We start from the raw sequence: 11,880 nt of genomic DNA on the forward strand, positions 1-11,880 counted from the left end.
ATCCACAGTACCCTCGGTCAACAAAAGTAAGCACTCAAATAAGAAAGATATATTTACAACATTTTGAGTGTGTCCAAATAATTGTTCACAAATCTTTGTTGAGATGTCAAAAAATCATTTGAAAAATAACTCCTTTAATTGGAGATAATACAGATTTGTGAACAAGTATTTGGACACACTCAAAAATATTGTAAATAAATGAACTGGTCAAATTATAAGCTAAAATAATAAAAATGAAGATGATATTTTCTGGCGTTTCTCATGTAAGTATGTACGTATAATCTAGGATTCGGACTTCACATACTAATAAAAGAGTTTCTGCTCAATAAAAAGCTTCTTTTCATCTCACCAATAGATGTCTCCAGTGAAGTTCTAGTGATTCAAGAGTAATGTTTCAAAAATGGTTCATTTATATAGAACTTCCAATGATTTAAGTAGTGTGGTTGTCAATAATGGGTAGAATTGTTGAATATTACACGTGTGTAAAGTGATCACTTAAACCAGCCTATGACGGTCGTCAGCCCCGTAAATGCCCAGACTTCCATATTCTTCTTCATATTTGGTGAGATGTTAAAAAGAATATTTAGGCTATACTTAATATATATTTTATAATTTTATGTAATATTAAATTTGTCCTTAAGACTTAGCATATTTTTTTTTAAAAGATTTTCCTACAAATATTTTTCCATTAAAACATTGTTCAGATTTTCTGGAATTTTTATTTCTGGGATTGTATCGACACTTATATCGAGTGAAGATGATCTTTTAAATATTTTTCACAATTGTGGAGGTCCACACCAAAACGTCACGTTCCCATTTAAAATGATTTTAAGTTATCAGCCATCCTAGCTTGTAAAATTCCAACGTTTTGGTGCGATTTAATGATTTAATATTGGTTTAACACAGGATTGATCACGTTTTATCGCAACTTTAATTAAGATTACGAAAGAATACAGTTAAAAGAACAGATTGGCATTTAAAATAAGTTTTGTGCAATATTGGAAATGTAACTTTTCGGTGAGGACCTCCACAAGTATTGATACAGGGTCAAAAAATGTCAAATATTGGTAAAAGTTGGTACAACTCGACAACAAAGCTTTGCCCTGAGCACCTAAGTATAGAATAATGGGATGAACAGTGTTCCCATGCCTCTCACACACGCACATCTCAGCATCCAGGAGTAGGATAAATCTTGTAACAGAAGAAATAAAGCGGACAAAAGGAAAACATTATTGCAGTCAAATTTATTTCTGTCCGGAATCACTCACGGCAATTCGGATACATGTGATTTAAATTTAGACGCGCATGTCGCGAGTAGCAAAAGGAAGAGCTCGAATCGTTCGAACGCCTTCGGGCCATTGTGCTTTTTTTTAAATGTAAAAATAGTGAAAGCTCTCGAGCTTTTTTCCGCAAGCTTGTTTATTCAGATTTTATCTGTTCGGGGTGTCTTGTGGACTAATCGGCTCTCTATACGATATTGAGACGTTGGGTTTCTGCATTTGAATTACCTTCAGACAAGGGTTGGAAAGCTGCGTCCTTATCGATATTTTGATTCGTATCTCAACATCGACGAAGAAGAATATGGAATTTCTGGAATGTTTTTTTCAGATACTTTGTGGTACATTTTATGAAACAAAAGCTATTACACTGTTTTTAACCAATGTTATTTTTGTCCGCCTCCGTGGTGTGTTTGGCTACCGTGATGGATGTCCCGGGTTCGAATACCAGAGGGGGGGTGAAAATAAATATAAGTGATTTTACACTGTATTTTATTAAAAATTAAACACTTGAATAATCAACTTAATTGGGTTTTATTTTTATTAACGACTAGTTTCGAAAACGGCAATTGTTTTCATCCTCTGGTACAAAATAAGACAATTATTTTACACTGTAATATTTATTTAATATTACCCTAGGCTGGTTAGAAAAGTTGTTTTTGGCACTTTTCTACAACCGGTTTTGACAACCACTTTGTGATCATCAGGGATGGGTATAAACCATATGGATTAGTACATAATACGACTAAAACATTGTTTTTAACCCACTTTTATTTATACTTATTTTCTTTTAAATGTTAATATTATTAGTATATAACCGCTCACCGAGATTTTTATGTCTACCGGTTTCGAGACGTACCCGTCTCTTCGTCAGGACAATCACTACCACAGCATGCAAACAATACTACCCTTCACTACCATTGCACTATTTACACACTTAAAACTACACAAAATGTTTAACACATGCGATTTTTGGTCGACCCGAATACCAACATGCACTAAAGGTTTCAGCACAAACATGCGTTACGAGCCGAGGTTAAACATGCACAGTTATTTTTGGTACTTTTCTCCAACCGGTTTCGACAAGCACCTTGTGATCTTGGGATGGATATGTATTATGTAATATATTCATATTGTGTATATTCATGTATAGTACATATCCCTCCCTGAAGATGACAAGGTGCCCGTCACAATCGGTGGGAGAAAAGTAGGTAGCAAAAATAAAAGTGGTTAAAAACAAAATGTATTTTATAATGAAAATGTTACATAGTTTTAAAATCACTTTAAATATTTTATTATAACTTAATTATAATGTCTACCGGTTTCAAAGGTAACCGCTTCTTTATCAAGACTGATTAATAAAAGTATTAATGTGTTTTAAAACATAGTTACATTTTAATTATTAAGTGGAAAATCTAATCTAATATAAATTATATAAAATGTATTTTGTTTATGGGGCTTATGTGTGTCAAGGTTTACGTTGAATCAGATAAATGAATGTGTCCTTTAGATATGAAAAGGTTCCCCATCCCTGACAACCCATGGGAGCCCTGTTGTAGACATTAAGTTAGAACTAACAAGAGCAGGTGGTAACGTAGGTAAACCTTACTAAAAAAATCATAAATAATAACTTGTCAAGATTCAATTAATGTCTCAGTATAGAATGAGTGAAGAAAGGATAGCAAAACAAATTTATGAGGCGAATGTGGTTGGTAGTAGAAGCAAAGGAAGACCCAGGAAACTTTTAGCGATCTAGTATTTCAAATGCTTATAGTGGTCAGATCAGGAGTCGGAATGTATGAGGAGATGCATGAACGTTGAAGAAGCGAAGATTGTTTGCAAAGACGGGTTGGTGCGGCGTTCTATTCTCTCGGCTCATTGGCTAATAAGTATGCGTGCGACCACTTGTTATTCCTTGTTCCATCCCAACTTATCGTCGTTGTAGACTGTAAGGGTCAGCTCTACAACGTCACCTAGGTCATGCCTTCGAATCATGTTTACTTTCTGCAGCATCTATGAAGTTTTTCGTTTTCCTCTAGATATGTTCAGGTTGCCCATACCATCTCAATTGTATATATATATATATATATATATATATATATATATATATATATATATATATATATATATATATATATATATATATATATTATATATATATATATATATATATATATATATATGTATATATATAAATATATATATATATATATATATATATATATATATATATATATATATGTATATATATATATATATATGTATATATATATATATATATATATATATATATATATATATATATATATATATATATATATATATATATATATATATATATATATATATATATATATATATATATATATATATATATATATATATATATATATATATATGTATATATATATAAACATATAAATATAAATATATATATATATATATATATATTGAGCAGAAACTCTTTTATTAGTATGTGAAGTCCGAATCCTAGATTATACGTACATACTTACATGAGAAACGCCAGAAAATATCATCTTCATTTTTATTATTTTAGCTTATAATTTGACCAGTTCATTTATTTACAATATTTTTGAGTGTGTCCAAATACTTGTTCACAAATCTGTATTATCTCCAATTAAAGGAGTTATTTTTCAAATGATTTTTTGACATCTCAACAAAGATTTGTGAACAATTATTTGGACACACTCAAAATGTTGTAAATATATCTTTCTTATTTGAGTGCTTACTTTTGTTGACCGAGGGTACTGTGGATTTCCTATGGACTACCTACATATATACCGCTTTTGAAATACCTAGACGTATCATCTCATCTATAAATAAGTAAGTTCCGAGTAGAATTGAAGCAGCAAGTGTTAATATGTCGCCACATGTCTCCGACAAGTGGCTCCATCACTTGAAATGGCGGCGTCTTTAATCTGCGTTCGCTAATCACAGTAATGGGTCTTTCATTCGTCTTAAATCGGCGTTTACGATTTGGTGCGAAGATTAATCATCTACTGCCATCTGTTTGCGACGTACTTATACTAACTAACTGACTGACTGACTGACTAAACGTCAAGCTGCTTTCCAATTTGTCTTGGCAAACAATCTTCGCTTTTTCCATATTCATTCATATCTTATTTTTTAACATCTCAACAAAGATGAAGAACAATATGCAAGCTGGGCATTTAAGGAGCTTACGACTTTCATCTTTCTTTTGCCAATATCATGCTTCACTTCCATATGCATTTTAGTTAATACCATGACATAAGGGTCAGCTCTACAACGTCACCTAGGTCATGCCTTCGAATCATGTTTACTTTCTGCAGCATCTATGAAGTTTTTCGTTTTCCTCTAGATATGTTCAGGTTGCCCATACCATCTCAATTGTATATATATATATATATATATATATATATATATATATATATATATATATATATATATATATATATATATATATATATATATATATATATATATATATATATATATATATATATATATATATATATGTATATATATATATATATATATATATATATATATATATATATATATATATATTTATATTTATATGTTTATATATATATACATATATATATATATATATATATATATATATATATATATATATATATATATATATATATATATATATATATATATATATATATATATATATATATATATATATATATATATATATATATATATATATATATATATATATATATATATATATATATATATATACTGATATATATATATATCGTGGGTATACTGGCAAAAAACATTGACTATTAAATCCCTGTTTGAATAATCCCTGTTATTTAAAGCTTTTAGCCTGAATAAAATACCCGCATTAAACTTAAAGTTGAAATTACTTTTAAAACCACATAAATATGATATTTAAAACTACTTAGTATATTTTGACGGTTTATAGAACGTTGAAAACTTTATAATAGGCGTCATTACGTAAAATTGCATACTTTCGAGATAACGTTTTTAACCCACGATATCGCTCACTCCTTTCAACAACGTCATATATCAAAAAACTTGATTTTTCAGGAGTTCGTTTTTAATGTTTAAAAATATAATAAATTATATTAAAAATAAATATCAAGCCATTTATTGAGCTTTTTACTGTGCAACAGATCTTTTTAGGTAAAACCTGAATGTTTTTTCTCCATTTAAAATTATTAAACAATACCTTTTCTTCAAAATGCAAAAACTACACGTTCTGTCCTGTAGCGGGTAAATATTAAGTTAAAAGAATGCCGCTTTTGCTGGGATATAGTACATTTTCTGGGCATTCCGATAACATGCAGAACTGAAAATTGTCGATTTTTGATATTAAAAAACTTGATTTTTCAGGAGATCGTTTTTAAAGTTTAAAAATATAATAAAATGTTTTAAAAATAAATATCAAATCACTTTTTACTGTAAAACAGATCTTTATAGGTAAAACTAAATGTTTATTCTGCATTTGAAAAATATTTAGTAAGTATATTAAAAAAAAATATACACAATACCTTTTCTTCAAAATGCAAAAACAACACTTTCTGTCCTGTATTTGACGATTTTTGATATTATATTTTTGATAAAGGAGTGAGCGATATGTATCTTTATCTGATTCCAGAGTATACTAATAAATGGTCCACAAGCTAGATGCAGGAGCGATGTTGTACTTCCTCCTTTCTCCTTCCTCCTTCCCGCTTCCCAGGTCGCAAGTGCCCTAATGAAGTATCCTTGTAGTTAAGGAAGCGATCTGTAAACACACCCGCCCCAGGGAACAATAAAATGACACTTCTCCTCACCGCATCCGCATTCAGAGCCGCCGCAAACCTCGGCGCTTTGTTTTCCACTTAAATGCTCCCGTTAATTCGGTTTTATGGCCTTTTTTGCCTATTTCAGTGCCCCGATGCATGCGCGTAACTCAGCTCAATTTACGGCCCACCGCTGTACCTACTTTATTTTTAAAGGTAGCTTGCTCGACGACAAATATTTCACTTATCCTGCTATTTTAAAGAATTTTACTGTGGCCTATGTGATTACCATATTGACGGAGCGTTCGACTGATATTTTTTGGTGCAAATGCATATTTAACAATATTAATAGATAATAAAAATAATAATTATAATTCATATTATTTTTCGACATCTCATCAAAGATGAAGAAGAATATAGAAGTCTCTCCATAGAGATCACTTTACACACGTGTAACATTCGCCAATTTTACCCATTATTGACAACCACACTACTCAAATTCTTTGAAGTTCTATATATATATATATATATATATATATATATATATATATATATATATATATATATATATATATATGTATATATATATATATATATATATATATATATATATATATATATACATATATATATATATATAGAATATATATATAGAGCAGAAACTCTGTTATTCGTATGTATGAACGGTTGGTTCATATATATATTCTATATATATGAACCAATTTAGAAACCTTGTTCATGAATCACTAGAACTTCACTAGAGACATCTATTGGTGAGATATAAAGAAGCTTTTTATTAAGCAGAAACTCTTATATTAGTATGTGAGGTCCGAATCCTGGATTATAATGACATACATGAGAAACGCCAGAAAATATCATTTTCAGTTTTTATTATTTTAGCTTATAATTTGACCAGTTAATTTATTTACAACATTTTGAGTGTGTCCAAATTCTTGTTAAAAATCTGGATTATCTTCAATTATAGGAGTTATAATGTAAGAGGTTAGTATTTAGTCGACTATCAGCTGCGGTTATTTGACTGAGGACTATTTTGAATGAGTGTTTTTTTGTTTGTTGTGGAGTTATAAATGTCACCAATCCATTAGAGCTTCTGCGGAGAAGAACTGAATGGTACAGGAGTGATGGAAAGGGGAGGCTGGAAAGAAAGTCGTAAACTAAAATTTACTGTATTGGGTAAATCATTCTTAACAACCAATATATATCGCTCACTCCTTTCAACAACGTCATATATAAAAAAAACTTGATTTTTCAGTAGATCGTTTTTAAAGTTTAAAAATATAATCAAATGTATTAAAAATATCAAGCCACTTATTGAACTTTCTACTGTGCAACAGATCTTTTTAGGTAAAACATGAAGGTTTTTTCTCCATTAGAAAAATATTTAGTAAATTAAAAAAAAATAATTAAGCAATACCTTTTCTTCAAAATGCAAAAACAACACTTTCTGCCCTGTAGCTGGTAAATATTAAGTTAAAAATATGCCTCTTTTTCTGGGATATGCACAACTGAAAATTGACGATTTTTGATATATGACGTTCTTGAAAGGAGTGAGCGATATGTGTGGAGGGAATCTGTTGTCGACTAATGTTTAAGACTAATCTTTGTGGTGTAGAATATTACATACTTATATGCTGGGTTTTTTTAACAAAAAAGGTCCCGGAACTCACTGCATGTCAAGTTTTTAACTAAAAATATATTTAATTTTTTGACATCTCACCAAAGATGAAGAAGAATATGGAAGTCTGGGCATTTACGGGGCTGACGACCGTCATAGGCTGGTTTATATAATATATATTTACATAATTATTCAAAATGATAAACTGTGGTATTGTAATGAATATTTAAATGACTTTTGAATATTATTTTGTATTCAACATTTTGAACATCATGAATGTGTCCAAATACTTCAAATACAATATCTGGATTATCTCAAATTACAGGATTTATTTTTCATATTATTTTTTGACATCTCAACAAAGATGAAGCAGAATATGGAAGTCTGGGTATTTACAAAGGCTGTCATAGACTGGTTTAAGTGATCACTGTACACACGTGTAACGTTCACCAATTCTACCCATGAATTGTCAACCACACTACTCAAATTCTTAAAACTTCTAGATATATTGATTAAACTCAAAAAATGTGTTTAAATTCACTAGAATTTCATAAGAGAAATCTATGGTTGAATGATAAAATGGTTGAAAGCTTTTTATTAAGCAGAAACTCTTTCTTTTGTATGTGAGGTTTGAATCCTGGATTTTATTCACATACATACATGAGAAACGCCAGAAAATATCGTTTTGATTTTTTTTATTTTAGCTTTTAATTTGACCAGTTAATTGATCTATTTTGAGTGTGTCCAAATACTTATCCACAAATCTGAATTATCTCCAATTAGAGTTATGATCTGATAGAATCAGTTATATAAAATTGTTTATATTAAATCCCTGGACTATCAAACGTGCTCACCACTGTATTACGGAGTCGAACAAATAAATCTAGGTTAAAATAATAATTATTTCATTAAATTCATATAACTACGATGTTATGTTTTCATAACTTTTATGTCGTTATAAGTTTCTTAGGTAATAATAAATATAAATACAATATATATGATCTTGCCTTTTTAGTAAACTAATGTTCCATATTGGATAAACATGGTACTATTAATATTATAGTCAGAGGAATTTGGTTCAAATTTACTATCACGCCGCTTCTCCACAGGGGTAGGCAGAGAGAATATAACTCCACACCAATCCATCTTTGCAAACATTATTTGACTCTTTGACCACACTCAAGTATTTAATCTACTTAATCGTGCAAAGTTTTTCTCGATTTTGCTCTGCTCCTATTTCTAACTACATTCGCCTATTAAATTTGTTTAACTATTCTTTTTGTCCGCCTCCGAAGTGTAATGGTCAGCACGCTTGGCTACCGTTCTGGAGGTCCCGGGTTCAATTATCAGGGGAGGAGGATCAAATAAATACAAAAAGTTATTTTTTCACTATAATAATTATTCAAGTTTACCCTGGACTGGTACCTGAATCAGAGGGCTGACCACCTTTCCTTCGTGTGTTAACGATCAAGATAACACTGCGTTTATATGATACAGTACCCTATGCACCATTGGGGTGCGGATAAGACAGACTTCCCAGACTTCCATCACATTCTTCTTTACCTTTATTGAGAGTTCAAAAATATTGTTTTAAAAAAACATATATCTGATTTACGAGTCTTACCTTTTTTTTAAATATATTATTTTGAGTAGTAAAAAGACTTTTTTTGATCCACTCACATTTTTATTAACAACCAACTAGTTTCGGCAACAACCTGTTGCCCTCTTCAGGGTTTATTTTATGACTCATATATGAGTCATAAAATAAACCCTGAAGAGGGCAACAGGTTGTTGCCGAAACTAGTTGGTTGTTAATAAAAATGTGAGTGGATCGAAAAACAAAGTCTTTTTATTTCTCAAAATAAAATATCGCTATGCTCCACAAAGTGTATACTTTCAATACTCAAAATAGAATAATAATATCTTCATACATAACTTCGTTAAGGTACAACGTATTAATATATAAACAGCTTTTTTAATTACCTTAAAAACACGTTGATTGAAGCATTTCTTAACGAATTACGTACTTAAATGCTTAGATAAATAAGTTCTTCTACGCGTAAGGTAAAAGGTATTATAGAAAGTAGACATTAATTAACAGCATTCCACTTTAATATATATCTTAATACTGGTCTGTTTAATTAATACATAGACCAACGTCATAAAATAAAATGTATTTCCTACATTTTGAGTGTGTCCAAATCTGAATTATCTCCAATTATTTGGTTTTTTTTTTTTTGACATCTCATCAAAGATGAAGAAGAATATGGAAGTATTTATGGGGCTGACGACGGTCATAGGCTCCATAAATAACTCCTATAATTGGAGATAATCCATCATCGTATGTGATTATAATCCTGGATTCGGACCTCACATACTAATATAAGAGTTTCCGCTTAGTAAAACGCTTCTTTACATCTCACCAACAGATGTTTCTAGTGAAGTTCTAGTCATTCAAGAACAAGGTTTCTAAATTATTTCATATATATATAGAACTTTCAAGTATTTGTGTAGTGTGGCTGTCAATAATGGGTGAATTTTACACGTGTGTAAAGTGATCACTTAAACCAGCCTTTGACGGTCGTCAGCCCCGTAAATACCCAGACTTCCATATTCTTCTTGATCTTTGATGAGACGCACACACTTAACCCAACGGTGTTTTCACTTTTGGGAACAGTCCTGGAACACTTCTTTTGTGATGTAGGTACTTCAGCTCCTTCGTCGCATTTGTATCTATCAATCTCGGGAATCATCTCGAATCTCCTTCTTTTCAAAGGGCTTTTGAGTTTGTGGAACAAAAAGTCAGAAAGGGCAAGACCAGGTGAGTAGGAGCTGGGAGTCAACGCCCATTCGGTTACAGAACTGGGCTTTTGACTAAGCACTCGATCACTGTTCTTCCCCATCCTCACTACTTACCTGATCTCGCTCTTTCTGACTTCTTCTTGTTCCCCAAGCTCAAATGACATTTGAAAAAAAGAATATTTGAGACAATTCCTAAGATTGAAGCAAAGCCAAAGGAGCTGAAGAACATCACAAAATTCAGATGAATCATGAGATCAATGATCTTAGTAGGAGTTACAAAAATATGAGTAGTGTGGTTGTCAATGATGGATAGAAAGGTGAATGTTGCACGTGTGTAAAGTAATCATTTAACCAGCATATCTACCCATTTTTTACACCACACTACTCAAATTTTTGGAAGTTCTATATATATGAACCAATTTTGAAACATTGTTCTTGAATCACTAGAACTTCACTAGAGACATCTACTGGTGAGATGAAAAGAAGCTATTTATTAAGCAACTCTTTTATTATTATGTGAGGTCCGAATCCTGGATTATAATCACATACATGAGAAACGCCAGAAAATATCATTTTCATTTTTTATTATTTTAGCTTATAATTTGACCATTTAATTTATTTACAACATTTTGAGTGTGTCCAAATTCTTTTTGCAAAAATCTGGATAATCTTCAATTATAGGAGTTATAATGTAAGAGGTAAGTATTTAGTCGACTATCAGCTGTGGTTATTTGACTGCATTATCTTTAATTAAAGGAGTTATTTTTCATATTAATTTTTGACATCTCATCAAAGATGAAGAAAAATTATTATTTTCTTATTACAAGAACAAGTATTTGGACACACTCAAAATGTTGTACATATAAATATATATATATATATATATATATATATATATATATATATATATATATATATATATATATATATATATATATATATATATATATATATATATATATATATATATATATATATATATATATATATATATATATATATATATATATATATATATATATATATATATATATATATATATATATATATATATATATATATATATATATATATATATATATATATATATATATATATATATATACATATATATATATGGTTCATACTTAGACATGTAGAAAACAACTTTTCTCGAGCGCATACCTTTCTTATAATAACTACATGCGTTTAATACGCGGGTCTCTAGAAAAGAAATTTATCATTTCCTAACCCTTTCATGTTAGAATCCTACAATTAATCAAAATGGTTTTCCGTTCATGTTAGTTTCATCGTGAAACGCTACCAATTTTTTAATTTTTCAGAGAATTTAATCTGTTTCCGGTGTTATTTATCACCCACTCATTAACAAGAAAAAAATGATCGTTTTCCGTAT

Source organism: Brachycentrus maculatus, unplaced genomic scaffold, assembly GCF_059751285.1.
Source record: "Brachycentrus maculatus isolate JH-2025_06_01 unplaced genomic scaffold, ASM5975128v1 h1tg000013l, whole genome shotgun sequence".
Lineage (NCBI taxonomy): Eukaryota > Metazoa > Arthropoda > Insecta > Trichoptera > Brachycentridae > Brachycentrus > Brachycentrus maculatus.